This window comes from Notolepis coatsorum, assembly GCF_963971535.1.
Source record: "Notolepis coatsorum genome assembly, chromosome: 3".
Lineage (NCBI taxonomy): Eukaryota > Metazoa > Chordata > Actinopteri > Aulopiformes > Paralepididae > Notolepis > Notolepis coatsorum.
The window spans coordinates 203,148,530-203,172,217 of NC_140167.1; the positions used below are offsets into that span (position 1 = coordinate 203,148,530).

The window sequence follows — 23,688 nt, forward strand, 5'->3', positions numbered from 1 at the left end:
ACGATAGTCCGACTCCTGAACTACGAGTACTCAACCGTTGATGCTCTGAATGGAGTGAGAAGAAGCAAGCAGCACGGGGAAAGCAAGATGGCGGATGGAGACGGTATTCTCTGGAGCTCCTACTCCAGAGAGCTGCAGACAAACTTGGGATAATCCTGTCGTCGCTGGTGAGGAGGGTCTCGTACGGACCTGGTTCCTGTATTCCTAGCGTCCGATGGCAGGATTAATAGCTATTAGTCCAAAACGCCCGTTGGCATGGTTGCTAGCTAGTTAGCCCTTGTATACTTAGGCCAACCCGCATGTAGTCTTCAATAGGTAGTTAAATCCAGAACGCCGCTGGGTTCAGCTATAAGTCTCTCAACGTTACTTCACTTCGCTCGAACAAGTCACTATACTGTGCCAATAGTGGCTCGACAATATTATGTGGTATCTAATTAGCTGTACAGCTGTCTATCAAGATACGTTGCTTGCCGTCCTGTTACTGCTACCAAACGTTTCTTCTATAACACACACTCTGCCCGGGCATGTCCCAAGCACCCCCGTGCATGCGCTCATGCTGTCTACGGCGTTAAGAATGGAACATATACAAATAAGCGAATGATAAATACTGGTAGGTAAATAGATGACGTGAAAATATATATCTTATATATATAAACAATATATAAGGTATACAAAATAATAAACGCAGACTTTATGTATTAATCTGGACCTTCAGAACAATAATAATAATAATAATAATAATAATAATAATAATAATAATAATAATAATAATAATAATAATAATAATAATAATAATAATAATAATAATAATAATAATAATAATAATAATAATAATAATAATAATAATAATAATAATAATAATAATAATAATAATAATAAGTCTCTCACCTGTCTTGGTTAGCCCTCCTTCCATGTCTCACTGAACTGGTTGAAGGCAGGGCTTCTGCTCCTTGCTCCTCCTCACTGTAGACATTCAACATTCAACAAGGACTCTCTTGATGCACACTTATCATGTACACTTATCCTGTACATGTGCATTCATCATGTGCACTTATCATGTGAAAGCCTTTCTTTGCCTTTCCCAACAAGTCTGACTAAAACAAAAGCAATCAAAGTCCAAAATAAGTGTCTTTACCTTTCATTGTTGTCATCATCAGTCGACCTTTCGTTGTAGTCACCATCACCAACAAAAGATGGATCGTCAACGTTAGCACAGGATAGCTCAAACTACTACTACTAAAATGTCTACTAATACTACTACTACTGCTACTACTACTGCTACTACTACTACTACTACTACTACTACTACTACTACCACTACTATTACTGCTACTACTACTGCTACTACTACTGTTATAAAAGTCGAACTACTAACTACTAACTGTCCGACAGAAATTATCTAGTGGACGAATGTGTAGGCTTCTTCTACTGTTTTTTTCTGGCAGTAAACTTCCGCCTCCTTCGTCACTTCCTCCCAATCTTTTCCGTTTCATTCAGAGCCCTTTAATTAAGAGTTGCGACACGCTTTGATCTCGCCGACAGGATATCACGTGGTTCACGTAGCTACCTGTAGTTCCAATTTGACCTTCCTGTCAACTTGATATCAGCGGGACAGAACGGCAGAACTAATTATACGGCTCTGCTACTACTGTTACAGCAATTTTTGGTACTTATTAATACAATGTGCATTGATCACTGTTGCGATATATCATTTACATATCTGCTACTTTAATATTTACATTATATCACTAGGCGATGACGGCAATTTCGAACGTTAAATGCTAGCTGTGCTAGCTGACTTATTTTACATGAGCCATATCACCAGTTGTTACACAATCAAGCATCATTGTATTAATCAGCCCACATTATATGTGGGCTATTTATATTCAATATATATAATAGCATTTCAGGTGAGTGGCAGAGAGACTTGTGCTTCTACACATCCTAATGCTATCTATAGTATAAGTATAGTATAAGACATTCATACATGCACATGTGAAAATGCAGTGAATATCATATCAAGCTGTTTACTCTGCATTTCTTAGCATTTACATTTCATACTGTAACCATTGATACTACTCAATTAAGCCAAGAAAGAAGTTTGGTCAACAGTACAAAATATACAAAGCAACCAATTGCATTCCACACATTTTTTATTATTATGTAAGGGATAATGTATGGCTACGAGGTCATTGTCGCAAAATAATTGACCGACACAGAGTTTAAAATACCGAGGCGCCGCGCCGAGGTGTTTTAAACGTAGTGAAGGTCAATTATTTTGCGACAATGACCGAGTAGGCTATACATTATCCCGCTTATTACATGGCTAACTTACTAACAATATACCTAATTCATTTTACATCGACTCGCAATACTGGTTCTGGCTGCGTTCTGTCTCCGCTCGTCGCTCCGCCCCCTGTCATCGCCGGCAGCAGAACACCGAGTGTCTAATTGCACTGAAACAGTGTGTGTCAGTGGGCTTGATTGCGAACAGCTGCGCACTGCGGTCATTATTGAAAAAACAGGGGGGCTATTGACCAATCACAAGCAAGCATTTCGGCGAATGTGAAAACGCCATGTAATAAAGGCCTATAATATGTCCAATGTCCATGTAGAGGTCCAGTCTTCCACTCCTGTTGTTTGTAGTGCTAGGGCCTTTCTGTCACGACTGCTGCTCACCACAGACTGGACACATGCACGTCATTATAGTGGTAATTTATCCTAGAAAACAAAACAGGGAGATAGAGAGTTATGGAGTTGCTCATGCACTCTACAACAACACACATCTTGTATCTTCTCATCTCTAACATTTCCATTCCACAGCATGCAAGCATCCTGCTTCAAGAGGTGTATGATTGTGTATGTGACAATAAAACTATTTGATTTCAATATTTTAGAGGGTTTAGAGTTCACCCACCAGTTTCTGCTGTGGGAAACTTGATATTTTAGTATACATATTTTGCTTGCTTAATCATAACATCTAACTTTTATAGATCAACGTCTTACCATGGTCGGCTGTTCAGCATTCGGGTCCACCAATCGGTCAGAGAAAGGGATCCGTATGTATGGGTTCCCAAAGGACACAGACCGGAGAAGAAAATGGTTGGCCAAAGTCAGCAGAAGCAACCTGACCATCACACGAAATTACAATAGTAGAAAACTGTGTGCGGTAAGTTACATTTCTACTCCACATTTGGACATTTCACTTGTGGATTAAGGTTCAATTTATTTTACTGTAATATGTACATGACTACAATGAAATTGTGATTAGCAATTATGGGGTAAAGTCTGGAATTATTCTGCAGGCACATTTTGAGGGAGAACAGTTCACAGCAAACAGAAAAGGCCATCTGAAATTGAAGGCTGATGCTGTTCCGACACTATTTGTGCATCGCCCGAGACCCAAGAGGAGGAAGGGTCCCACTGTGAGAACCCCAGAACCTCCAGCACATATTCATACAGTGGCCAGTGACCACACATATTGTGCTCAAATTAACTTTGGTATGAATAAACGTGAAGTTATAATTTATATAATATTTCTAATTTCAATGACTAGCCTACACAGTACACCCTCACTGACAATGCCATGTCATCATTTCAGATATTGAGGCAGGAAGGGAAAATGAGGGAAGAGAGGGCAACGAAGGTGAAGACTGAGGAGATTGATGAGAGGGCCATACCAGGAGCCAATGAGCCAGAAACCAGTGTGCAGCGTCCAAGTGAACCAGGAGCCAGTGAGAAAGACCTGAGGGTTGAGTTAGAAAGAAAAATAAATCAGTTAGAGGCAGCCCTAAAAAGACAAAAAAGAATGAATGTGGTCCTACGGGGAAAAAAAATTGTCATGGAAAAGAAATTAGCTGGAATTTTTTCAAAAGATCAGATTAAAGCGATTGGTATGAAGAGCAAGAGGGGCATGAGATGGGGAAATGACATCATTAAAAAGGCCATAAAAATCCGTTTTGCCACAGGCTCAACAGGCTACAGGCTGCTTCAGGAGATGGAGATTCCTCTCCCCGACATCAGAACCCTGCAAAGGAGACTGCAGCATATAAAGATGGAACCAGGAATATTAGGGGAGGTGTTTGACATACTGAAGCTGAAAGTAGATTGTCGCTGTTCCGAAACAAGACCAGTGCCGCCCTCATGAAGCTTCCAAATGCCATGGATTTGCTGGAGAGAGAGGCTAAGCTGTTAGACAGCAGACTACCCTCATGCCATGATGTACAAAAGAAAATAACCAACAGATACATCAGGCTGAGGTTGAGAATCGCAGCAAAGCACATCCGGGCTGAAAGAAAAACAGTGCTGTCTGACGATGGGCATCTTGGGAGTAAAAGCCAGACAAAAAGGGCAAAGAAGGACCAGCAAAGCCAAGCAACATCTAGGCCTACAACAAGCAGGCCCCCAACAAACACCTTGATCGTTGCCATGGACGTGTTTGGTCTGACCGTTGCTCCTACAAATGTCCCACCACCTAGCGTGGCTGTCCATCGCTCCACCAGCCTCTCCATCCCTCCACCAGTCTCTCCATCCCTCCACTAGCCTCTCCATCGCTTCTACACAAATGGTAAGTCAATATATAAATTGAATATGAATTAAATCATTTGTGAACATTATTTCAGACAATAACGTTGCACCTTATTTAATATTACAGGCTCTCCATCGTCCCACCAGCCTCCTCATCGCTCCACCAGCCTCTCCATCCCTCCACCAGTCTCTCCATCCCTCCACCAGTCTCTCCATCCCTCCACCAGTCTCTCCATCCCTCCACCAGTCTCTCCATCCCTCCACCAGTCTCTCCATCGTCTCCCCCGAGTCTCCATCGCTTCTACACAAATGGTAAGTCAATATATACATTTAATATGAATTAAATCATTTGTGAACATTATTTCAGACAATAACGTTGCACCTTATTTAATATTACAGCCTCTCCATCGTCCCACCAGCCTCCTCATCGTCCCACCAGCCTCTCCATCCCTCCACCAGCCTCTCCATCCCTCCACCAGCCTCTCCATCCCAACAGACAGACCCTCCCCACTGATCCAGGGACTGTAGCCAGACCCTGTTCAATCCCACGCCTATAGATTGTGGGCCACGCATATATTTATTTATATATACTGTATTTCAGAATAAGGGAAAATATGTTTAATATGCCCTTGTGCCATGAGATAAAATGTCGCTCAACACAAAATTGTATTAGATTATATTAAAATGCATTGTCATTATACAGCACAAGTACAGTACAACGGAAATAAGTTTGGCATCCAACCGGAGTGCAAATATAGCAGTAAAGTGCAATAGCAATATTCAATGTACAGGTGATTAGACTGGATACAAAATATATAAAGAGTACTACTGAGTAATGTATACGGTATTTACAGCATTATTGATATCATACAGAGTTGTATGGGTTATATGCAGGTGTAGTAGTAATGTGGTAGGCATATTCACCTTATCAGTCTTCTAGTTGAACCTGGAATGATGTGACAAATAAACCTCTTGATTCTTGGTTTGCAGATTGCAGAATGGGTACAGTACAGTACAATACATACAATTGTTAAGGGGATGCAGACCAGAGAAAGACTTTCGTCTTGTTTACATCAGGGTCCCCCATTTTCAATTCATCAGGAAATATATGACACACACGACATACAGATAGTCAGTACTGCTACATCTATACATTTATGACATACCAGATTTGCAAATACAGTACTGTTTGTGATACAAAAAGTGTCCAGAAAAAGTGTATATACATTTAACGTTACATATACATGGTAACGTTATCTAACTGCATTTAGAATCTAACAAGCTATTAACTTATGATAAACATAAACTAAAGATTGCTACATAAAATACCACTATTGACTACATCCATGAGTGGTCTGCTAATGCGTTAAAATGTAAAAAAGAAAATGCAGTAAGTAAGTAAAGTAAAGTAAACTTACGAGCGAGTGCCGCCTCGGCAACAATGAAATGAATGGCGATGAGCTGAGAGCTTGAACTACGGACCCGCCCTGAGGCGCTTTACTTCCGCATTCCACGATAACAACGAAAGTGGGTCGGAGTGGCGCAACTCTTAATTAAAGGGCTCTGACCCAGGCAAGCAAGTAAGAACAAATAATTATTTTATTTATTGTCAAAGTATGCATAATTTTGTGTTAATTACACGACAAGAGATATGTAATGCTAATTACCTGAAATTATTCCGTTTTTTGCGGGGGGAAACCCTGCATATATCGGTATCGGTTGATATCGGTATCGGAAATTAAGAGTTGGACAATATCGGTATATCGGTATCGGTAAAAAAGCCAATATCGAGCATCCCTAGTTAAGAGTGTATTTAATGTTAATAAGTAACGCGCCTGGTCGGTCATGGCGTTAGAGGACAGGAGCTCCTGGAGACCACCTGTAGCACAGGAGTGGGATTGAAAATGTGGCAGAGTTACACAGTGCCATTGTCCTGCAGGGCAGGCAGGGAGTCGCCGCTGTTGTTTCTGGCTTGGAAGGAGACGTGAGGTCAGCAGGGAAAAATCCACACATGGGACATCCAAGGAGGAAGTCTCTGTGTGCGTGTACGTGTGTGTGCGTGTGTGTGTGTGCCGACAGAGAGAAAGCGCACAAGAGAGAGAGGCTGTGGGGGGGGGGGGGGGGGGGGGGGGGGGGTTGACGGGAGTGACGAAGTGAGAATATAAAAAAAAAAGAAGACCTTTAATCAAAATGCCAGCCAAGAACAGTCTTATTTCAGAGGGAAGCTCTTATAGTAGCCAACAAGGTCCAAACAAGGTCTTGGCAAATCTGAAAAAACAAGAGTTTATTAACACAGGCCGGATGAGAACGGAGCGTCTTGGCAGCGGACCTCCGATACATGCTGGCATTTCCCCCCGATTGCCATCACTTTTTGTTTGTTTGCAGGGAGCTCGCGTGATAAGCAGAAAGATGGATGACGGTGGTGGTCGTTTGAACCTGGCACGAGGCAACCAGTCAATTAGAAGCTCCGATGTTGTTCCATGTGGTCTCGGCCATTCGGCAATCCACTATATGACAAAGACCGTTTATTTATATAATCAACCCACGCATGTGCAATTTCTCCATACATAATCACGAAATCACGATGGCAGGCACGTAAACATGTAGAAGTCATACTCCCTCCCTCTATAAGGCTACCACAGCCGCTCCACTACCAGATGCATGTTACCAGGAAGTTCTACCTACCGCTCTACTGCCAGCTCGAAGCTCCAATCTACCTCTCCCACCACCAGATGGAAGCTCTACCTACAGCTGGAAGCTCTACCCTCCTCTCCCCCATCAGCTGGAAGCTCCACCTACCTTTCCACCACCAACTGCAGCTGGGTCTTGGAGTTCTTGATCTTGTTCTGGGCCTCCACGTTCAGCATGTCACCCGTGTTAACCCTGTTGATCTCCAGGATGACGTCACCGGGCTGCAGGGCAGCCTGCTCCGCCTTGCTGCCTCCGTTGACCTGTGGGACAGAGGTATGAAGGTTAAGTTACTGGAGGAGTCTCAGGAGCCAGTCCACTAGGGATGGGTACCTTTCACATTTGAACCGATATGGTACCGGTACCTGTGAATCGATACCGGTACCAAACGGTACCTTTTTTCGGTACTTTAGTCTCAAGAAATTGAATTGACCTACTTCAATAAAAAAAAAAAATCCAAACTTCAAATAACTACAATTTCGACCGTTTTCGGCTTGCCATTGCTCCGACTGCTTTGTTGTTGAATCAAGTCAAATCCTAGGTAAGCATATATTGTGCGTGTGAACGTTGACATGAAAATAAAAAAGGTAAAAAAAATAAATAAAATAAAATATATATAATCTTTTTCGGTATCTCACTTGAATCGATACTCGGTAGTACCGACGTGTTTCGGTTCGGTACCTCAAAAGTACCGAATTCGGTACCCATCCCCACACAGTCCACAGCACAACGCTTCAGGAAGCCTATCCATCGGGGCACTTGCCGTCGACAAAGACAGCTGCGTAACATGAGTGAGTCGTTCATCATGACAACATGACGTGCAAAGCTAACGCATGCAAACGAGGTATGTGAAGCGAGGCGGTGATGTGATGTAGGTCTGAGTGTTTACCAGGAAAAGGTTACTTCCCCCTAATTTGCGACACTCTCAATCCAGGTATAATCCCATTTTTGGCTAATCCCTGGGTTACATAATGGAAGTAGTAAATACCGACTGACGCCATTGCCCTTCACTCGCGCGCGCACACACACACACACACACACACACACACACACACACACACACACACACACACACACACACACACACACACACACACACACACACACACACACACACACACACACACACACACACACACACACACACACACACACACACACACACACACACACACACACACACACACACACACAGATCCCAGTAGGACCAGCCAACAGTGGAGGGATTCATGACGCCCTGGAGAAGAAGTCATTAGTCAGACTGAACCTGATCGCTTTGACTGCCTGAACCTGACCTTTGACACCAGCCTCACCACATGTCAAAGTTAATGTAAGACTGCCTGCATCAAGAGGAATTCCACACTAATGGAACCAAAACACAAAACACCCACAAATCCCTTTGTTTGTTACTTGTGTTCCATGCACGCAGACACATGCGCACACACACACAAACACAAATGAGGAGGTCGACTCCGGCAACCCTTTACACTTTAGAGCAGAGTGACATTTGCCATCAACAAGACTCCCCCACAATTAAAAACGGAGCGAGGGGAAAAATAAAACAAAGAGCCAATCACTGGGATGAAAGGGCCTCCTTCCTACGTCTCCAGAGGGAGAGAGGCCGAACACAGCGAGAATGCCAGTCGACTGGCGCGTTTGTCGGTTTTAGCAAAGCGAGCGGGCAGAGAGGTGCCATGTCCGCGGGCCCACTCGAGAGGCAATTAAGTGTTGCCGTGGCGACCCACAATAATAGCGCATGCCTTTTCTGATCAGCGCACGCTTGGTTTCACATGAACTAAGAGCGGCTGGTTTTTTTTCTCTCTCTTCCCGGGCAGTCTTTGGAGGCTAACGGAGATAAAGGGGGCATCTCTCTCAGACCACTCCAGATGACCCGGGTCTGTAGCCGCCCGGCCACAGGGGAGTTGTTGTTGCTGCTGGTGGTGGTGGTGGTCCTTCCACTGGGGCTTTTTACCCCGCTCAGTGATGAGGTCTCTCCCTCAGCTTGACTCCCAGCCTCCTCACCAGAGACCCTCCGTTTGATATTTGAGACGGGGAAACGCGACGCTGGTGTGTTTACTGGATGGCGGCGACGTAATGAGAAGAAGCGCCCATTATTCATGAGATGAGTTGTTTTTCTAACTCTACTCGTCAAGGGGGGCGAAAACAATAAATGTGTTTGATGTCAAAAAGAGCTTGAAACTCGTTCCTCTCTCGAGCCACCGGCGCCCCCAGTCACGGTTTGGCATGATTTATCATTTGGGCTTTTATTATGAGCCACATTGGTGAAGACTTGGTGGAGGAGCCCGGCCTGCGGGGAGGATGGAGGATCAGGACGTGCATTAGGCTGAACGATATACTGACAGCATACATATTGTTGCAAGAACTGACAATGAGAAATGAGAGAAAGGAATATTGAGAAGATTCTGTCAGTATAATTCACTCAAGCCTACAAACACTAGATCCATATAACACATGATTGGCCTTTACACTAGAAACATATGGCACATGATTGGTCTTTCCAAATTTATTGGCTTGCAAGCCATTCTGAAGAAGGTGTGTTCACACCGAAACGTCATGATTACAGGCTGCCAATAAATTTGGAAAAACCTGGAGTGCGTGCCTGGACATTGTTTCCCTATTTTTATGTATGATATCAGAGGTTACAGCACCCAGTGTCAAGTCTAGTGAGGTGAGCGCGTTCTACAACTTTTTTCACATGATTGGTCTTTACACTAGAAACATATAACACATGATTGGTCTTTACACTAGAAACATAACACGTGATTGGTCTTTACACTAGAAACATAACACATGATTGGTCTTTACACTAGAAACATAACACATGATTGGTCTTTACACTAGAAACATAACGCATGATTGGTCTTTACACTAGAAACATAACACATAGAGGGCGGCTGTGTAGTGCAGCGGACTAAGCGTCTGTCTACCACCACAGAGACTGTGGGATAGAATCCAGCTGTGGTGCTTCCGGGTTGGCCGACCGTCCATACCAGGGTTTCCGTTAGAAAAAATTGTTGCCAGTCTCAGGGTCCGGTAGATTTAAATCTACCGGTCAAATGAGAGAAATTCCGGTCAGAGTTTATTGAGCTTAAAAATAATTGACATCCTCAAGGCATGTAGATTTATAATATTTTAACTTAAAACTAGGCTACTTTTGCGTATACAATCATTATATTCCAAATAAAATAAGTCCAGAGACTCCGTGCTGCTGCCGACTTTAAATCAAATAGGTGTCTGTGGGCAGTCGTCCGACATTATTAAACAGCAGTCTGTTATAATCACATTTTTATGAGCTAACGAATTCCGTTATATTGGACATTTGTATTAATTATATCAAGCGAAGAACTGAGAAATTTGGCAGAGAGAGACGGCAACATTATCGTGGGTTTGCGTGATGACTCTCTCCACCTCGCAACGACTTATTTGCAAAGAGTATGGCGCTGCAGAGCAGCAGATTCAGCTGTTTTTTGGCTCTATCTGGGGACCGCTCAACAGCGCCCCCCACCCAACAGCTGAATTGCCAATGGCTGAATTGGAGTACTGCACTGTGCCGCTGCTGCTCCGGCTCTGCAGCTACACATGCACTCGCAAAACCCAGCACTAAGCTCTCGCTGACAACATTATTATACCTGCTTGGTGAAGCAACGATGAAACAAATGTAATGATTGTTTCGTTCATCGCATAGGCTATTTAATTTTAGCCTATTTTAATACAATTCAAATAATCAAATTGTGCTTGGAGGGAATTATTTTCACCGGACATTAAGACCGGAGAGATTAAATATGTCGGACTTCAACAGATTTTGCCGGTCAAATACCGGTAATTACCGGCTAACGGAAACGCTGGTCCATACTAACACAATTGGCAGTGTTAGAGGGTGGGAAACCCGGCGAGGGTGGGTCCTGGTCGTTTTAAACAGCGACTCCTACAGTTCGGTCGGGGCGCCTGCACAGCAAGGGAAGGATCTAAGAGAGGTAGTGTGACCTTCCACACGTTAGACTCTCCCAGTGAGAGACCGCGCTGCCAGGTGAAAAGAAGCGGTGGGCTGGGTACACATGTGTCGGAGGAAGCATGTGATAGTCTCCGCCCTCCCCGACCGACGGTAGGGGGTAGAGTGCGCAACGACCAGGAAGGGGATTGGGAATTGGCATAACGACTAACATTTGGAGGGGAGAAAAACGGAAAAAAGAAGGAGGAAAAAGATTAAAAAAGAAACATAACACATGATTGGTCTTTACACTAGAAACATATAACACATGATTAGTCTTTACACTAGAAACATATAACACGGGTGCCCGAGTGGCGAACCACATAACGCGCTGCGTCGCGGCACGGCCGATGTTACGGAATGACAGTGGACAGTTCCCCCCTCCTGACATTGGTTCCCTACCTCCCTCTGGTGACCTAAGCCCGATGGTGCAGTCGGCCATCTTGTGTTGGTTTAGAGTTATAGAATTAGTTTATAATGGTTTGTTATCCTGGGGTCTTCCCTCCCTTGTTTGATTTCGTCCTCCTGTCTGATTGTTGTATGCCTTTTGTGTCCAAGTTGAGTTTTCCTAGTGTGTTCTTATTTTGTCGTTTCTGTATTATTGTCTGGGCTCGCCAGCTGTTAGTAATTCAATCAAGGGTAGTATTTAAGTGTGGTCTGCCCTCACTTCATTGTGGAGTCATTGTCTCCTGTACCCCCATTGTACCCTCACTTACTTTGTGCCTCCCCTTGCCTTGTTTCATGTTCGTCTGTGCTGTAAGTAGTTTATATATCCCGTTTTCGTTCATCTTTGTTTTCCCGTCCCTTCAGTGTTGTTTTGTATGATTTTGTCGTCCTGGTAAACTTATTTTGATTTCCACATACCCTGCCGTCTCTGCCTCCTCCCTTCCCTCTGCAATTGCGTTCTCACCCTCACAGCACCCCTAATCCTAACAGAATGACTCCACCACCAAAGAACGCAGCAGAAGGGGTGGCCGATACCATGAGGATCATCCGGAGCCTGATGGGACGGTGACATGCAGAATTACTCACCGGCCAAGTGGGTGTTCTGGTTCCGGATGATCGACCAGGTCGCCACGGAGAGCCCGATAGACGAGCCAGCGATGCGGGACATAGCCGACCAGGTCACTGCCCTCATGGAGGGGTGTAGGTCGAGGGCTAATACAGCTAACCTGCCAAATAGTGTCAGGTTCACGGTCAGCCTAGAGCCCCTCACCGCCGTTGAGGCTGCTCAGATGTCCATAGCTGGCACAGCCCTATCCGTTAGCATCGCTCCTATAGCTAACCAGGCGTCCCCAGCTAGCACAGCTCTGCCCGTTAGCATCGCTCCTATAGCTAACCAGGCGTCTCCAGCTAGCACAGCTCCGCTAGTTAGCATCGCTCCTATAGCTAACCAGGCGTCCCCAGCTAGCACAGCTCCGCCCGTTAGCATTGCTCCTATAGCTAACCAGGCGTCACCAGCTAGCACAGCTCCGCCCATTAGCTTCGCTCCTATAGCTAATCAGGAGTCCCCAGCTAGCACAGCTCCGCCCGTTAGCTTCGCTCCTATAGCTAATCAGGAGTCCCCAGCTAGCACAGCTCCGCCCGTTAGCATCGCTCCTATAGCTAACCAGGCGTCTCCAGCTAGCACAGCTCCGCCCGTTAGCATCGCTCCTATAGCTAACCAGGCGTCTCCAGCTAGCACAGCTCCGCCCGTTAGCATCGCTCCTATAGCTAACCAGGCGTCACCAGCTAGCACAACTATGCCCGTTAGCTTCGCTCCTATAGCTAATCAGGAGTCCCCAGCTAGCACAGCTCCGCCCGTTAGCTACGCTCCTATAGCTAATCAGGAGTCCCCAGCTAGCACAGCTCCGCCCGTTAGCTTCACTCCAGTAGCTAACTGGTCATCCCCAGCTAGCACAGCTCCGCCCGTTAGCTTAGTTCCTGAGGCAATCCTGACGTCCACAGCTAGCACAGCCCCACCCGCTAGCTTCGTTCCTACAGCTAACCAGACGTCCACAGCTAGCACTGCCCCGCCCGTTAGCTTCACTCCAGTAGCTAGCCAGGCTTCCCCAGCTAGCAGAGTCCCCACTGCTAGCCTAATCTCCAGGTTCACGATCAGCCTAGTTTGTGCGATGGACCAGATGTCCACAGCTAGCACTGTTCCGCCCGGTAGCCTAGTCCCTACAGCTGTTTCAGGCCCCACGGTTAGCCTAGTCCCCGCAGTTCGCAAACCTCCAAGGCCTAGCAAGGCTCGGACGGCGAGCGGGGCTAGTATCGCTAGCAAGGCCTCCACAGCTGATCCGGCTATCGCTGCCAGCCTGGTTCCGGTCAGCGCAGCTCCGGCAGTCACTGTTTCTGGTCCCTCATCGCCGGATCCTACGCCACGCCTCGACGCCGAGACCGGTCCGGTCTCCGCGTCCTGCCCAGCCTCTACACCTGGCTCGGCTGCTACACCAGATCTCGGCTCCTCGACTGGTCCTGGCTCCCCGTCTGGTCCAGCCCTACGCCATGATCGGCGCCCTGGTTCTCGCCGTGGTCTTTGCCGTGGTCTGCGCCATGGTCTGCACTGGATCCTGCTCTGGGGGTCATCGCCGCCGCACCTCCATTCCAGCTCCCCTCTCCGAGTCTCGGCACCCATTCCCACCCCCCCTCGTCGGGCCTCTGTTCCCAGGCCCAGCCCCCCTCCCCGGGTCTCGGTGCCCGTCCCCACCCCCCCTCGTCGGGCCTCTGCTCCCATCTGGAAGCCCCCCGTTGAGGGGGAGGTACTGTTACGTCCCCAGGCCCGGCCGGATAAGAATGACAGTGGACAGTTCCCCTCTCCTGACATTGGTTCCCTACCTCCCTCTGGTGACCTAAGCCCGATGGTGCAGTCGGCCATCTTGTGTTGGTTTAGAGTTATAGAATTAGTTTCTAATTGTTTGTTATCCTGGGCTCTTCCCTCCCTTGTTTGATTTCGTCCTCCTGTCTGATTGTTGTATGTGATTATGCCTTTTGTGTCCAAGTTGAGTTTTCCTAGTGTGTTCTTTTTTTGGCGTTTCTGTATTATTGTCTGGGCTCGCCAGCTGTTAGTAATTCAATCAAGGGTAGTATTTAAGTGTGGTCTGCCCTCACTTCATTGTGGAGTCATTGTCTCCTGTACCCCCATTATACCCTCACTTACTTCGTGCCTCCCCTTGCCTTGTTTCATGTTCGTCTGTGCTGTAAGTAGTTTATATATCCCGTTTTCGTTCATCTTTGTTTTCCCGTCCCTTCAGTGTTGTTTTGTATGATTTTGCCATCCTAGAATAGAATAGAATAGACTTTTAATTGTCATTGCACACAAGTATACAACGAAATTTCAGGGGAATATATACATACATGAAACACATAATACTGTACATATAACAGAATATTTTAAATAATAAAGTGCATGATGGGCGGTAACATAGTGGTTATCAAGTCCAGGTAAGTGCATGGTGCACGTGAGGAGACAGTCAATCAGAGTTTAGCAGTCTGACTGCTTGGGGGAAAAAGCTGTTCATAAATCTTGAGCTCTTGGCATGTATGGACCGGTATCTCCTCCCTGAGGGAAGGAGCTGAAATAGGTGATGTGCTGGGTGAGACTGGTCCTTGATAATACACTTGGAGCGGTGGAGGCAGCGGGAGGTGAAGACGGAGGTGATGTTTGGTAGAGGAGTCCCGACGATCCTGCCTGCCGCCTTCACCACCCTCTGTAGAGCTCTTGCTCTGCCTTTGTGCAGCTGGAGAACCACACAGACACACCGTAGGTCAGCACACTCTCAACCGCACAATGATAAAAGTTGACAAGGAGATTTCATGCCAGGCCAGCCTGCTTCAGCTTCCTTAGGTAGTATAGGCGTTGCTGAGCTTTCCCGATCACTGAGGCGGTGTTGGTGCTCCAGGACAGGGTCTCACTCACACTGAGACCCAGGAACTTGAACTCAGTGACCCTCTCCACTACCTCGTTGTTGATGAGCAGAGGGGAGTGGTCAGGCCTTGATCTTCTGAAATCCACTATGATTTCTCTTGTTTTCTTTATGTTGAGTGCCAGGTTGTTGTTGTCGTCACACCAGGCTGTAAGGTCTTCCACCTCCCTCCTGTAGGCAGACTCATTGTTGTTTGTTATGAGACCCACAACTGTGGTATCGTCTGCAAACTTGATGATGTAATTGGAGGTCCTAGTAAACTTATTTTGATTTCCACGTACCCTGCCGTCTCTGCCTCCTCCCTTCCCTCTGCAATTGCGTTCTCACCCTCACAGCACCCCTAATCCTTTTTTTTTTATCTACTTTTTCTCCCCATTTTCTATTTTTCTCCCTTCCCCAATTTCGTATTGTCCAATTCTACCCTCCCCTGTCTCGAACGCTGTTAGGCCATGCCTCTCACAAGCCGGCTGCAATGTGGACGAAGCCTTGCATCACATGTCCCCTCCGGTATCTTTTCACCTGCACAGCGCGATCTCTCATCGGCGAGGGTCTGCGTGGGAGGGACACGCCGCCCCTGTCGCTTCCTGATTCTACTGCGCAGGCGTACCGACCGACCTGTAGGAGTCGTTGTCCACAACGTCCAATCCCCACCCACCAGCTTCCCACCCCCTAATACTGCCAATTGTATTAGTATGAACGACCAGCCAAGCTGGTAGCAACGCCGAGAGTTGGGCTCGAACCCAGCATCTCCTGCGTTGGTGGCGAGCGCCTTGCCCACCTAGCCGCCACAGCACCCCCAATCCTAACAGGCCGACCCGGGTTCGATTCCCGGACCCGGTGTTCTTTGCCGAATGTCTTCCCCTACTCTGTCTCCCATTCTTCCCCTCTCTCTCTCTCTCTACCGGACTGCCCGGTAGTAAACTAAAAACCAATAAAAATCGACCAAAAACATATATATAAAAAAATAAATAAACATATAACACATGATTGGTCTTTACACTAGAAACATATGACACATAATTGGTCTTTACACTAGAAACATATAACACGTGATTGGTCTCATCACTAGAGCCATATAACACTTGATTGGTCTCATCACTAGAAAGACTACATCCATATAACACAGGGAATGTAGACTAGTTCAGGGTTCTCAACCTTTCTGATGCCAAGGCACCCCTGTGTCCAATAAAATATTCCAGGGCACCCCTATATACAATAAAGACTTTTCCGGTCCTGTCTTTTTTGCTACAATGATGACAAAAGTGTAGAGCCATATGAAATCCGCGTTCACGGAATCGCGGACGGAATCGCGGAATTGAGCAATAAAAACGGAATCAACTGTAAACGTGGAATATTGCAGAATTTGCCCTAATCTGGACTGAAATTCCGTGTTCGGGAGGAGATGGAACGTTTGGTGCAACGCGCACATGACCGGGGACGCTACAGACACGCAGCAATTTCCAAGCGTCTAGCTGCTTCGGTGTTAACGTCGGAAGAAATTCCACACTAAGCCCTAAATTCAGAGCAGCGCAGTATCCCAATGACTTGTATATGACCGGCGATAAGGTGTTTTGCAAATTCTGTCAACATGCCGTGGACTGGACTCGCAAAACACGTGCGAAGATCACTCTCTAAAAGCCATGTCAGAAACACGGGAAAACACTGTGCTTCAAAACAGAGTAGGGTATATCTGCAGTGCCGCAGCCCAGCCATGTCAGAAACACGGAAAAACACTGTGCTTCAAAACAGAGTAGGGTATATCTGCAGTGCCGCAGCCCCATACACACCAGTTGTCTAACGATGATCCCTGGTGATCAGTGATGGGAATAACGGCGCTATAAGTAATGGCGTTACTAACGGCATTAGTTTTTTCAGTAACGAGTAATCTAACGGATCTTACTCTTCCAATCTTAATAACGCTGTTAGCGTTACTGCAAAAAAATGCGGCGCGTTACTATGAATGAACCTGTTTCTTTCATCAGACAGATCTCTGCGCCGAGAGGCAATAATATGAAGATTTTACATGTTAATATTAATGTTAATATTAATTTCACATCACCCCTTGTATGAAAAAACATTAGAGAATGTAATTTGATGCATTTAATTTATATTCAGCATGCAATTTCATAAATCTAAATTTTTTTGTGATTTTGGCATTTTCGGGCATGAAGGGGTTAATATCTTAAAATGCCCAAGGGATATCACCGAGCACCCTCTTGTATTTTGAAGAGGTACCCCCAAGCTCCAAGAAACTGCAAAAAAATTAATTGCAACCGACAAAACAAGGTTCAACCCCATGGCTCCCGGACTATTTATCATGAGTTGCTTTTTAAGGGTTTACGGATTTTTTGTACTTATTTTGTACTTATTTTTAGGGTGTCCTGTCTAGTGTACATGTCCATTGGTGTTTTTTGCCTTTTATGTTCCATGTATGGACCACAATGGAAACAAGCCTTGGCTTTAGTGTGTTTTATCCATTTTTCACCAGCGCGTTGACACTGTTATTGTTTGTTTTTCAAATGTTTGTCCTACGATTGTGTCAAAATAAAGTATTCAATCAATCAAACAAAATTATAAAAATGTTGTTATTTCTCACTTATCAACCTTTGTTTTGTATTTAGCAACTGTTTCTAACAACATGGAGGACAAATGGACATTATCAACATTCTGTGAAAGGTCTATTAGTATAAGGGTAAATTCTACAGTATATGAATCTTTATGAATGGTTCTGGAAGAGTATTTGAGAAATATTTATGTCCAGTGACAATACACACAAATACACATTTAGTTGCAGACTTGATTGATTGAAAATTGTATTAACAGATTGCAGAATGGGTACAATACAGTACAGCTCAATACACACAATTGTTAAGGGGATGCAGACCAGAGAAAGACGTTTGTCTTGTTTACATCAGGGTCCCCCATTTGACTCACTGCCATTTGACATATTGGGTTATTGTTATGAAGAATAATCTTAACCATGCAGTGTTGTGTGGCCAAGTTGAGCTTTAATGTTAAGGACCCCCAAATTGATATCTAACAGCTATAACATTATGTCTTAGGGACCCCCACCTGAGAAGATGTTTGTTGTCAGATATGATTTCATCCTGATTATCTAGCTACTCTATGTAGGTGAGGAGATAACAGAGGAGAGTGAAACCTATGATCAGAACAGTCATTCTTATACATTATCTCAATGGGCTAAAATATTAGTGAAAGTGAATTATTCCGCATTTTGCCAGGGACCCCCTGGAACCCCTTCAAGGACCCCTGGACCCCACTTTGAGAACCATCAACTATCATATTGTTCTGCCATTATATGCATTATATTGAAAATCTAGGACTATTAGACAAGATACATTACACTGCATATACATCACACAGTGGCTACAAATCATGTCAAGTTGGAAAAGTTGCCAGTAGAAGAGTTGCTAAGATGTGAACCTTTAAATCCTTTCAAGTCCAGGTGCCGGACTGTGGCTGCCTACTGCTCCTAAATAGTTAGGGTGGGTTAAATGTGGAGGACAAATTTCAGGTATATGTAAAAATGTACTTGACAATAAAGATAAATAAATAAACATCAGAGATGCTTTGCTAAAAGCAGAAACGCCAGGAGCTACTTCAGATATGGTGTTGCAAGTTCCTCCTCCTGAGGGTAGGGATGTCCGATATTATCGGCCGATATTGGCATTAAAATGTGATATCGGAAATGATCGGTATCGGTTTTCAAATTTTTTATTTTATTTTTTTACATTTATTTAACCTTTATTTACCCAGGCAAGCAAGTAAGAACAAATTCTGATTTTATTTATTGTCAAAAGTATGCATAATGTTGTGTTAATTCCACGACAAGAGATATGTAATGTTAATTACCTGAAATTATTCAGTTTTTGGGGGGGAAACCCTGCATATATCAGTATCGGTTGATATCGGTATCGGAAATTAAGAGTTGGACAATATCGGTAAAAAAGCCAATATCGAACATCCCTACCTGAGGGTGTTCCTTGGTGACAGGGTGGATTGATTGATTGATTGATTGAAAAAACGTTATTAACAGATTGCAGAATGGGTACAATTAGGGCTGCAACGATTAGTCGACATAATCGACGACGTCGATCATAACAACTTGTCGACGCAGATTTTTTGCACAGAGTAGTCATAAAAAATTTAAAATTAAAAAAATTCCAGCTGAAGACAAACCAGAGGAACAGTTTGGACATTGAGCATGAGAGTTGCTTTGTCTACCATCACCCCAGACTTTGAGACTCTTGTCAGGAGCAAACAACATCCCCAGTTATCCCATTAGTTCCCTGGGATGTTAAGCTAAGAAGTCTGCTAAGAAGGATATATTATTTATTATTATTATTTTATTTCATTGTGTTTTTAGCCCTAGTTGCACTTTTGTTGCAACCCCAGTTATCCCATTAGTTCCCCGAAACGTACTGTCGGTCTGTTATGTTAAGCTAAGAAGTCTGCTAAGAGCCCGGAAAAGGAGCCGCGCCCACAGGAAGTAGAGATGGAGGGTGTGACAGAAATAATCGTTAGATTAGTCGACTAATCGAAAAAATAATCGACAGATTAGTCGACTACCAAAATAATCGTTAGTTGTAGCCCTAGGTACAATACAGTACAGCTCAATACTAACAACCGCTAAGAGGATGAAGACCAGAAAAATACTTTTGTCTTGTTTACATAAGGGTCATCCATTCTCAATTCATCAAGACATTTATGACATACAAGACATACAAATATACGGTACAGTGTAAGAAAAAGAGATCATAAAAAAATATATACAGTACATCCAAAGGGGAAGACATTTTGACATTTACTGGGGCCAGTTTCTAATTGCAGCCACCCGTAGGTGCTCAGAGGTGGTCAGAGCATTCGCATTGTTGGAAAACCCTTCTGCATCTGCAGCAGGTATCTCAGGGTCACAAGCGTTTTGCCCCTTAGCCCAGAGTGGGGCAAAGCAAACTACATTAGCCTTCGCCTGCAGAAGGGTTCCAACTGCGATCTCCTGTAAGAAATAGCGCACTGATGTTGCTGGGAAGCCGCGGGAGCCGACTTCACTGGGGGAATGAGGCTGTGTGCCATCCTTTGACAAGAGCCTCGTCGATCAAATCCTGGTACTTGGCTTTCTTTTTTATTTCTTTTTTTATTTCTTTTTTAGCGTTTATCGCTTTTTACTACTGGGCAGTCCAGTAGAGAGAGAGAGAGAGGAAGAACGGGAGACAGAGTGGGGGGAAGACATTCGGCAAATGACGCCGGGTCCGGGAATCGAACCCAGGTCGGCCGTGCCGCGACGCAGCGCGTTACATGGTTCGCCACTTGGGCGCCCCATGTACTTGCCTTTATTCAGTTGGTGAGAGGTTGCTAGCCTGTTTTCAAGACAAGTCTCTTCTTCAGGGCCACTTGCATCTCCCAGTCAGAAGCTTGATGCAAAATGGAAATGCCTACGGCTCCTAAATAGTTAGGGTGGGTTAAATGCGGAGCACACATTTCAGGTATATGTAAAGATGTACTTGACAATAAAGATATTCTACTCTATTCTATTCAACAGGGTAAGTGTTGGGCTCAACAGTTATACAATTATTTCTGCCACACATATCCATCGCAGAATTCCCAGTGTCTATCGTGTTGCCCACTGCAAATAACTTGACTTGCTATGTTACTTATATTGATTGGGATGTTCAACACACTGGGCTCTTTATTAGAGTAATGTTCTGAAGTAAACTATTGTTGTTGTTGAAGGTGTTTTTTTCTTTTCTTTAGTTGTCAGCTTTTGGGGTGAAAACCATCTGTGAAAATACCTACTACAGCCACTTTGGCAAAATAAACGAGTCCACCATCTACTGGAAGTGGTGATTACCAGAGGACAGAGCTCTGCAGTCTGACATACTGTAACCCTTCAAGGGCAGACATCGTTGGTTGTTGAAAGATGTGGCAAAACTCAGTCCCAAATACCAGACATCAAACACTTCCACAGCCTCATGTTGCACTTCATACCCAAGTCTGTGGTCTTCATATTCCTCTCAATGATTTCAGAAGTAAAGATTAAATGGACTATATTTAACTTAAAGATCAATGATGTTTTATAAGTCATAAATTACAATAAAATAATGTAATTTCTTCAGCTTCAGATGTATCATTTGTTTTGTTATAAGTTTTGTTTTAGGTCACCTTCTCTGATTACAGCCAACTCTCAGTAGGCCTTCTGTTCACTAGACACTATAGATGCTTGACTGTTAAAGGAAAACTCCAACATTTTGTGAAATTAGCTTATTTGCCATCTACCCTGGAGTTAGACAAGAAGATACATACATTTTTCTTCTCTGTGCATGCAGTAGGAGTAGGATGGGAACTAGGCTAATGGAGGAACCTACTTCCAGTGACTGAAGCTAAGCTAGGCTAACGGTGCGCGTCTTCCTACTCCTACTGCATGCACAGAGAAGAAAAAAGGTATGTATCTTCTTGTCTAACTCCAGGGTAGATGTTAAATAAGCTAATTTCCCAAAATGTTGGAGTTTTCCTTTAAGGACTCAGTGTAGGGGTATTCACTGAACCCCACACGGCTGGGCCAATCAGAAGAGCTACATGACAGTACAGCTCAATACATACAATTGTTAAGGGGATGCAGACCAGAGAAAGACTTTCGTCTTGTTTACATCAGGGTCCCCCATTTTCAATTCATCATAACATATATGACATACATGACATACAGATAGACAGTACTGCTACATCTATACATTTATGACATATCAGATTTGCAAATACAGTACTGTTTGTGATACAAAAAGTGTCCAGAAAAAGAGTGTATATACATTTGACGTAGAAACTGTACATTGGGGGAGGTTGGGTAGGTGGGGTGGGGTTGGGTGGGTGGGTGGGGGCTGTACATTGGAGGTGGGGGGGGGGGGGGGGGTTGGGTAGGGGGGGTTGGGTAGGTGGGGTGGGGTTGGGTGGGGGCTGTACATTGGAGGTGGGGGGGGGGGGTTGGGTAGGGGGGGGGGACACTGTACACTGTACATTGGAATACTGACAAAGCCATACTTGGTAATTTACTGTACAACTGGGTTAGGACATTTGTAGGGGCCAGTTTCGAATTGCAGTCTCCCGTAGGTGTTCTTTGAGAGTGTTTTTGAAAGTGGGTATAGTGATTCACATTCCTTTACAGCTTTGGGTAGGGCGTTCCACATTGATGTGGCATAATTGCGAAACGTGTTTAGTCCCTTGTTTGGGCCGAATCTGGGTTTAACATGATTTGTGGAGCTCCCTCTGGTGTTGTGATCGTGGTATTCACTGACCTTTGGGAAGTATTTTGACATGTACATAGGTACCTTGGTTGTGTAGTGTATCTTGTAGACCAGGCCCATTGCAAGTTGCTGTACTCTGTTGTCTACTCTAAGCCATCCTAGGTTGTCAAAGTGGGCAGGGGTGAGGTGGGTTCTAGGAGTCAGGTCAAGCAGTAGTCTGACAAGCTTGTTTTGAGATGTTTGTAATTTGTTTTTTAGTGCCGTTGAGGTGCTTTGGTACCATGAGGTGCAAGCATAGTCGTAGTACCCTTGAATGAGTGCTCCTGCCAGAGTCTTCAGGGTATTCTTGTTTACCAGAGAGGAGATCCGGTACAAGAATCGAGTTCGTTGGTTGACTTTTTTATTACATTGGATGCCATTTTGTCACAGGAAAGATTAGCCTCTAGGATGGAACCCAGGTAGGTAATTTCTTCTTTCCTTGTGACAATATTGTCACCCACTGTAACCGAGAAGCCGTCGTTCTTGCTGAGTTTGTTATTTGAACCAAAGAGAATGGACTCTGTTTTGCCCATGTGTAATGATAGTTTGTTGTCGGCGAGCCATATGCAGATTTTGCCTAGTTCCGAGCTGAGGGCTTTTTCAACCTGTAACTTGTTCTTGTCAGAGACCAGCAGGGCTGAGTCGTCCGCAAACAGGAACAAGATGCAGTCACAAGCTGACGACATGTCATTTACATAAATTAGGAATAGTAGCGGTCCTAGTATGCTTCCTTGTGGAACACCACAGCTCACTGTTCCGTCAATGAGAGTCTGTTGTACCGAACTCGTACCGAACCGTGACCCCAATACCGAGGTACGTACCGAACCGTGGCTTCTGTGTACCGTTACACCCCTAATCTATTGTGTTTGTATTTGTATGATCCACTATATAAACATAGTAATTATAATATCTACATATACATGGCATTTGATTGGAGGCTAGTCTCACTTTGTCCCACAGCAACATTAAAATAGTTTAGATTTGTGTATGTTGTTTATGTAAAAAACTTACTTGAAAGTAACGCAATAGTTACTTTCTGAAGTAACTAGTTACTTTTATAATTTGTGACTGAGTAAGTAATTTAGTTACTTTTTGGAAGAAGTAACTAGTAACTGTAACTAGTTACTTTTTAAAAGTAACTTGCCCAACACTGCTGACTATATAGATTTGCCTTATTGAAGTCGCCAGCTACGATCATGGCTGCGTCTGAAATGCTTGACTTGGTGCTGGTTCAATGAGTCCTGTAGGTCTGCCAGAGCTTTGG

General features: G+C 44.7%; 1 long non-coding RNA gene across 1 annotated transcript; it reads right to left on the reverse strand.

The window, feature by feature from the left end:
• Positions 1 to 2,146: 2,146 nt before the first annotated feature.
• On the reverse strand, positions 2,147 to 5,473 carry LOC311224927. Its single transcript, XR_014619478.1, has 4 exons — positions 5,452 to 5,473; positions 4,638 to 4,828; positions 3,007 to 3,745; positions 2,147 to 2,721 (listed from the first exon to the last, which is right to left on the reverse strand). It is a non-coding gene; the product is annotated as an uncharacterized lncRNA (long non-coding RNA).
• Between the last annotated feature and the right edge of the window lie 18,215 nt (positions 5,474 to 23,688).